This window comes from Ipomoea nil, unplaced genomic scaffold (genome assembly GCF_001879475.1).
Source record: "Ipomoea nil cultivar Tokyo-kokei standard unplaced genomic scaffold, Asagao_1.1 scaffold0688, whole genome shotgun sequence".
Lineage (NCBI taxonomy): Eukaryota > Viridiplantae > Streptophyta > Magnoliopsida > Solanales > Convolvulaceae > Ipomoea > Ipomoea nil.
Genome location: NW_017617116.1, coordinates 2685045 through 2693481, shown reverse-complemented (window position 1 = coordinate 2693481; position 8437 = coordinate 2685045).

Below are 8437 nucleotides of genomic sequence, written 5' to 3'. Positions count from 1 at the left end.
GGCGCGCCGGAAATTACGATCTGCCAACGATCGGCTGGCCAAGGCGGAGAACCGGGCGACGGAAGCCCAGAAACTGCTGGACAACCCGGAGGAGCTTGCTGCCCGGGTATGTCGCGACCGGGCCGAAGGCGAGGCTTTTTTCCGCCACTTTCTGAAGAACCCGGTCGGCGAAGAGCTGGCTTGGACCCTGGCCAAGTGAGCCTTTAGCTCTGGCCAGCGCCGAGCTCAAAAGGAGGACCGGGACGCTCTGGCCCAGTCGCTCGAGGACGACGACCTGGCCCTGGTCTTAGGAGTTCTGCCCGCCGAGGTGCCCGATCCCGGCCCTGAGCCGTTTGACAGTCCCCCAACCGCCGGTCAGCCTTCTTCCAACGAGCCGTACTCGCAGGCTCCTCCCGAAGCCTAGACTACTAGAGCGGGAGCCCGGCCCCGCATTTGTGCCGGGCCAACTTCCAGGGAACCCGACCCCTTTGTGTCGGGTCAAGAACAACTCTTTGAACAACTTTTTAAACTGCTTTTCTGTTGTCTCTAGTATCCCCTTTACCCCTAGTGCTTACCACCAACTTGACGAGGCCGGGACGGACCCGGGCTCGCAATCGGGTGGAACACCGCCTTGACGAGGCCGGGACAGATCCGGTCTCGCTGCCAAGCGTTGACGGCCACTTTCGAGTGTACCACCAACTCGACGAGACCGAGACGGATCCGGGCTCGCGGCCAAGCGTCGATGGCCACTTTCGAGTGTACCGCCAACTCCACGAGACCGGAACGGATCCAGGCTCGCGGCCAAACGTCGACGGCCACTTTCGAGTGTACCGCCAACTCCACGAGACCGGGACGGATCCGGGCTCGCGGCCAAGCGTCGATGGCCACTTTCGAGTGTACCGCTAACTCCACGAGACCGGGACGGATCTGGGCTCGCGGCCAAGCGTCGATGGCCACTTTCGAGTGTACCACCAACTCGACGAGACCGGGACGGATCCGGGCTCGCGGCCAAGCGTCGATGGCCACTTTCGAGTGTACCACCAACTCCACGAGACCGGGAAGGATCCGGGCTCGCGGCCAAGCGTCGATGGCCACTTTCGAGTGTACCATCAACTCGACGAGACCGGGACGGATCCGGGCTCACGGCCGAACGTCGACGGCCACTTTCGAGTGTACCACCAACTCGACGAGACCGGGACGGATCCGGCCGGGACGGACCCTGGCTTCACCTACCCTCGCAGGGCTTGATGGCCTAACGACCTTGCCGAGACGGACCTGGGCTTCGCCTACCCTCGTAGGGCTTGATGGCCTAACGACCTTGCCGGGACGGACCCGGGCTTCGCCTACCCTCGTAGGGCTTGATGGCCTAACGACCTTGCCGGGACGGACCCGGGCTTCGCCTACCCTCGTAGGGCTTAATGGCCTAACGACCTTGCCGGGACGGACCCGGGCTTCGCCTACCCTCGTAGGGCTTGATGGCCTAACGACCTTGCCGGGACGGACCCGGGCTTCGCCTACCCTCGTAGGGCTTGATGGCCTAACGACCTTGCCGGGACGGACCCGGGCTTTATGGACACTTTCGTTGGGCAACGTTCGACACGTACTTCTCAAAATATAAGTAAAAACGCTTCATTTCATGGAAAGGTTATCCTTCCGGTACAACGTTATCCGGCTAGGACGAGATTACATGATCTAAGGGAAAACATTACACGGCTTAGGGAAAAACATGGGAGAGTCAGGGAACTTGGCTAATGATGAAAGAGCGTGAGGTTCTCTGAATTCCACACTCTGTCCACGGTTTTCCCGGTCGTCGCCTGCAGCTTGTAGGTTCCCGGGCGAATGACCGCCGACACCACGTAAGGGCCTTCCCAGCTCTGGGACAGCTTCCCCCCCTCCATCGGGCGACTGGCTTCTCTCTTCCTTAAGACGAAGTCTCCCACTTGGAAGTATCTCGGACGGACTCGGGCATCGTGGTACGCTTTCGCCTTCTTCTGGTATTCGATTATCCTTTTTGCGACTTGTTCCCGCCTCTCGTCGACGGTGTCCAGCTCTACTGCCATCACCTCATCATTGTTATCCGGGTCGAACTCTTTCTCTCGAGCGGTCGGTACCCAAGCTTCAACCGGTAACCTGGCCTCCGCGCCGTAGACCAGGGCGAAGGGGGTCTCTTTCGTTGCTTCACGGGGGGTCGTCCTGTAAGCCCAGAGTATGTATGGCAGCTCGTCCGCCCAACTTCGACCCGCTGAGTACAACTTCTTCTTAAGGCCCTCTAGGATAGTCCGGTTAGCGTTCTCGACTTGACCGTTACCTTGAGGGTAGGCGACCGATGACTTTACTGCTTTTGTTCCAATCGTTGCGAGGAAGTTTGCGAAGTAACTTCCCTCGAATTGCTTTCCGTTGTCCGTGACCAGCTGCACGGGAACCCCGAAACGGGAGATCACATTGCGCCACAGGAACCTGGCGCACTGCTACGACGTGATGGTCGCCAGGGGTTCTGCCTCGACCCATTTCGAGAAGTAGTCGATCGCTACAATGATGAACCTTTTCCTACCGGCCAACCGGGTGAAAGGGCCGACTATGTCGACGCCCCACCTGGCGAACGGGATGGCCGTGCTGACGGGCTGGTAAAAGGTGGCCGGTCAACCTGGAACTTTGGCGAAGACTTGGCACGCCTCGCACTCCCGGGCCACCCTCTTGCAGTCGAGTTGTATTGATGGCCAGTAGTACCCTATGAGCATAATCCTTCTTGCCAAAGCCTTGCCGCCCTGGTGCGCCGAGCAAATCCCCGAGTGGAGCTCGGTCATTACTAGATCGGCCTCGAATCCGTTGAGTCACCTCATCAGCGGGCCGCCGTATGATCGCCGGTAAAGGCGGCCGTCCACCACCTGGAAGCGGGGCGCTCTCAGCTTAACCTTTCTGGCTCTCTCTGTGTCGTCGGGGAGTCGGTTGTCGGTTAAGTATTGCATCAGGTCTGCGATCCAATCTTCTTCCGTCGGGGCTACCGGGGCGACTTCCAGGGCGTCAATGGCGGCATGGGTCATTTCTTCAATACGGGCTATTCTGGAAATGTGTTCGGGGGCTTCTTGAGCGAGTTTGGATAGGACGTCCGCGTCCACATTATCCGCCCGGGGGACGTGCTCGACCGTGTGGCCTTTGAACTCCGCAAGGATCGCCAACACCTGGTTCCTATACTGCACCAGCCGGTCTCCGTTTGCTTCGAAGTTTCCTAGAACTTGCCCGACCACCAAAGCGGAGTCCGTTCTAGCCCGGACGTACTGTGCCCCGAGCTTCTTGACATATCGGAGGCCGGCGATGAACGCTTCGTATTCAGCCTCGTTGTTGGTGGGGGAGAAAGAAAAGATCAGGGCGTGGTACAACTTGAACCCTTCTGGGCTAGTGATGACTACACCTCCGCCCGCTCTTCTTTTGTTGCTTGAGCCGTCGGTTTCCAGTTCCCACCACGCGTCGTCCGGGCTCGGCTGTATCATCGTGCTAGCTTCCCTGGCCGTACATTCCACTACGAAGTCTGCTAGCGCTTGGCCTTTGATCGCCGGTCGGGGTTTGTATTCTAGGGCGAACTGCGTTAGCATTAAGGCCCACTTGACTAGTCAGCCGGATGAGCTGGAGCTCCGGAGGACAGACCCAATGGGTTGGTCGGTGAGTACTCGGACTGTTCGGCCTTGAAAGTACGGGGTGAGCTTTTTGGCGGCCATGTACAGGGCAAACACGACCTTTTCCAACCTGGAGTACCTCGTTTCCGCCCCGTTTAGGGCGTGGCTGACATAATACACTGGTCTCTGGATGTTGTTCTCGTCAGTTCGGCAAAGGACCGCGCTGACCGCTCGGTCGGATGCCCCCAAGTAGACGTCCAGGTCTTCACCGGGCTCTGGTTTCGATAGCACGACCGGGGACATGAGATACTCCTTCAGTTGCTCGAACGCGTCCTGGCATTCTTGATCCCACTTGAAGGCGCTTATCTTCCTCAGCGTTTTGAAGAAGGGCAACGCCCGCTCGGCGAGTTTAGAGAGGAAACGGCTGAGTTCGGCTAGTCTCCCGGTCAGCTGCTGTACCTCCCGGACTGTAGCGGGAGGTTGCATGTCCAATATCGCCTTGACCTTGGCCGGATTCGGTTCGATGCCCCTTTTTGTCATCATGAAGCCTAAAAACTTCCCGGTCTGAACCGCGAATGTGCATTTGGCCGGGTTGAGCCTCATCCGATGGTGATGCAAAATTTCAAAGTAAGACCGGAGGTCGCCGGCGTGGTCTTCCCGGCTGAGACTTTTGACGAGCATGTCATCTATGTAAGCCTCCATGGTCTTGCCGAGCAGGTCTTCGAACAGCATGTTGATCATCCTCTGGTAGGTGGCCCCGGCATTGCGCAGGCCGAAGGGCATCACCTTGTAGCAATACAGGCCGTCCGGTGTGACGAAGGATGTTTTCGCCTCGTCTTCTCCCGCCATCATGATCTGGTGGTAACCTTTAAAGGCGTCCATGAAACTCATAAGTTCGGATCCCGCGGTTTCATCAACCATTTGGTGGATGCTTGGCAGGGGGTAAGGGTCAAGCGGGCACGCCCAGTTGAGGTCTGTGTAGTCGATGCACATGCGCCACGTCGGCGGTTTAGGAACTACAACCACGTTGGCTACCCAGTCCGGGTAGGAGACTCCCCTGATATGCCCGATTGAATTCAGCGTTTTGACCTCCTGCCGGACAAAATCTCTTCTGTCGATCGATAGATGTCGCTGCTTCTGTTTGACCGGCCGTACGGCGGGGTCCACCGTCAAGCGGTGGCATATTGTGGACCGGGATATTCTGGGCATGTCTTGTGGTCCCCAAGCAAAGACGTCCGCATACTCCCTCAGGACCTCTATGATTGAGCTTCTCAGGTCGGCCGTTAGGGCTACGCCTATACGGACGGTCCTCTCGGGGAACTGGTCTGATAACCGGATTTCTTCGACCTCCTCCGCTGGCTCGGGCTGCTCCTAGCCGAGGGCCTGTTCTCGCCCGCTATGGCATTACTCTGGATGAACCAGCTTCACTCCTTTGGACTGCCTTGACGTAGCACTTCCGGGCTGACCGGATGTCACCCCTCAGCACGCCGACCCCGGCCGGCGTTTGGAACTTCATACACAGGTGCGGCATTGAGATGATCGCTCCGATTTGCGCGATTCCCGGTCGGCCCAAGATCACGTTGTGGACGCAGGCGAGGTTTACCACGATGAATTCCATGTCTGCTTTTGACACCCTGGGGTAGGTTCCTACCTCGACAGGCAATCGGATCATACCCTCCGGTTCGATAGTGGCCCCCGTGAAACCAGATAACTGGGTGTGGACCGGGGTCAGCTTCTTCCCGTCAAGCTTCAACTTCTTGAAAACGTCTAAGTACAGGACGTTCACGCTACTGCCGGTGTCTACCATCACTCTTCGAACATCCACGCCGCTTATGTCAAGCGTGACAATCAGGGCTTCGGTCCCATGATCAGTATTCCGGGGCAGGTCATCGTCCGTGAAGGCGATGGGTTCGGCTTTTGATCGCTTATCCGGTCGAGCTTCGTCTACTAGTCCGACGTGTAGGCTCTGGCTCCACCTATGCCGCTCCTCTGTACTGTCACCGCCCTCCGGGCCGCCGAAAATCACGTGTATCACCTGCTTGGAGCCACTGGGGCGGGATTCTCCTTCGGGATCCTGGTCCTTGTCCTTCTTGTCCCGGCCGGATCGCTTGAAGAACTTCCTCCATCTCTTCCCTTTGTCCTTCTTCTCGGTGAACTGGGTCAGCTCACCCTCCTTGAGGAGGTCTTCGATCACCTCCTTCAGGACCTGACACTCGTCCGTGGTGTGCCCCCGGTTGCGGTGGTATGCGCAAAACTTGGAGGTGTCCCGGCCGTCACGCCCGGGCTCGGGTAGCTGGATCAGATTGCAACCTTGGGCATAATCGAGGACCTCCGTTACCGGGCGGGTGAGCCTGGACAGGTCCCGGGGGGCTTGTTGACGGTCTCCTCGCTTCGAATGGCTTCGTCGTACGATTGTGGCGGGTGGACTATGAAGTCCTGATACAGGGTCCCCGCTCGTAGGGAGTAGTGTAGGACGTTGATGGCTGTCCTGTCGTCCATTGGCTCGACTTCGCCGATGGCATTCTTCCATTTGACCAGGAAGTCGGTTAACGATTCTCCTTCTAGCTGCTTGGCGGCTTCAAGGTGCGTGAAGTGCTTCCGAACGGTCCGAGACGTTGCGAAGCATCGGATAAATTTGGTTGATAAGTCGGCAAAGCACGTTATGGAGCCCGGTTCAAGGGACTTGAACCACTCGGCCGCTCTTCCCGAGAGCGTTGATAAAAACGCACGGCAGATAACAGCGTCAGACACGCCCAGCATTATCATGTTTCCGTAGAAGGAGTTGACGTGCTCTTCTGGGTCCGTTTTTCCCGAATATTCCCTTGCCCCTGGGACCCGGAGGTCGATCGGGTACTGCTGCTGCATGATTTCACTGGAGAACGGCGTTCGCAATAGCGCGGTGTCGAGACTCGGGACTTGTGCCGTTTGTTCCTGCTTCCAGCGGTTGAACTCCTGTCCGACCTGTTCCATGACCTCGCGCGGGACGCCAGCCGTCGTATTCAGCTGGGTGTCGCGACGGTGGTGACTCCGGGAAGAGCTGACTTCGTCCGAGTCCGCGCCACGGCTGGATGCCGACCTGTCGAGGGACGCCCTTCTACCGCCCGGACGATTTCGCCGGGGGGAACCCGCCGGCTGCAGCCTGTCGAAGGCACTTGTTCGGGGAGCATATTCTGCTGAACGGTCGATCGAACCGAGACGCGAGCGGGCCGGGCGGCGCTGGTTCTGCGGGGCCTCAGGAGGGGCGTTCGGCGGTTCTTGATGTGACTGTGCCCCGTCATGCTCGCTCGCCCCCAGGCCGAAGGCAGGGGGAACGATCCGGTAGTTGTGGACTGGGCTGTACATTTGCGGAGGGTATACCCCGGGCATCTGCGGCTGCGGGTATGCCGGGGGGTAAAAATGCGGAGCGTTGGCCCACCACTGGTACGCCGGGTCCATAATCCCCGGGAAGAATCCCGGAGCTTGATGCGTAGCTTGCATCGGGATATCCCTGTAAGCGGCTTCCATTGGTCCCATGTTGACCGGCTCTGGAGGCTGGAATGCCCCTTCTGGCGGCTGGTTCAGGTCTATCCGGGCATTCAGATGGGCCCGTAGGTCAGGCTGGGTGTCGTCGGCGTCCCCGCCGGCGTTGAGGAAGTCCATGAAGGGATACATGTGAGGAGGATCGGTAGTAACGCACGGATTTTGTACCGGTCCCCACGGACGGCGCCAAATGATGTGGATAAAATCGCTGTGTATTAATACGTGTAGGTTACAATAGAGTTACAGACAAACCGATCGTATATGATGACCAAGATCCTCTCTAATCTAGTAAGTTACCTAATCCAAAAGTCCTTCTCTCTAGCATTTAATGCAGTATTTATAAGGGTCCTAGGGAGCTGCACCCGGTCCCCCGGCATGTCGGACACGTGGCGCGCATGCACCGGGTGGAGGGGAGGCAGGCATGCGACCGTCCACGTGGTGCGAGGCTTCTGCGGCTGTCAGGCTCATATCCCGGGCGGCTATACATCCCGGTTCCCGGTCGAGAGCTCGGGGGCCTTCCGGAGGCGCCCCTGCTAAGGGACTGATCGGGCAAACGGGCAAGTGCTCGTTTGCGTACACGACCGGGCAGGACAGCCGGGTCAGAAGGTCGACCCGTATGGCCGGTGTATATTCCCCATCAGCTGGATTCCTTGTTTGGGTGCTCAAACATTGAATCGTTTTATCCTGGGAAGCCTAGGCCACAACGCTCCTAGCACTTTTGGGAGGTGGCAAATAAGGTTTTAAGGAAAGAGTGATCGCTTGACTCTTGCTAAAAACCCAACACCAAACACTAGCCAATCTCTTCATCTTTCCTTCCCTCTTCCTACATAAAATAATAATCTTATTTTTATAGGATTATTATTTGTTTTCACCAACGGAATTCCCAACATAATATTCATTATTCTAACATGCAAGCGGAGCAAGAAAATTTTTAACATAAAAATGACGTCGTTTTGGACCGTGGTCCACACAATAATTTGCCACAAAATCAATAAACCAAGATTTTAACAGGGTTGAATACACAAAGCACTAGCCATAAAAATTCTCAAACTTATTCAAGCAAGTATATAATCTAAATATTTGCCACTGCTCTTTATGTAAAGACTTGGGAATTAAGAATATGACTCCCTTGTGCTGCAAGATCATTCTTGCCTTAAGATGCTACTCTTGTTGAAGAGGTGAACTCCTCAATTGGTAATCAATTTCTTCAATGTTAAATTATAGTCTCTGTTGCATTATGCAAAAAAGTCCTTGATGATATACTATTTAATCTCTTGTTAGAATAATAGAATTCCGTTCCTATCGTTTCTTAAAGCATCTCTAGAGAT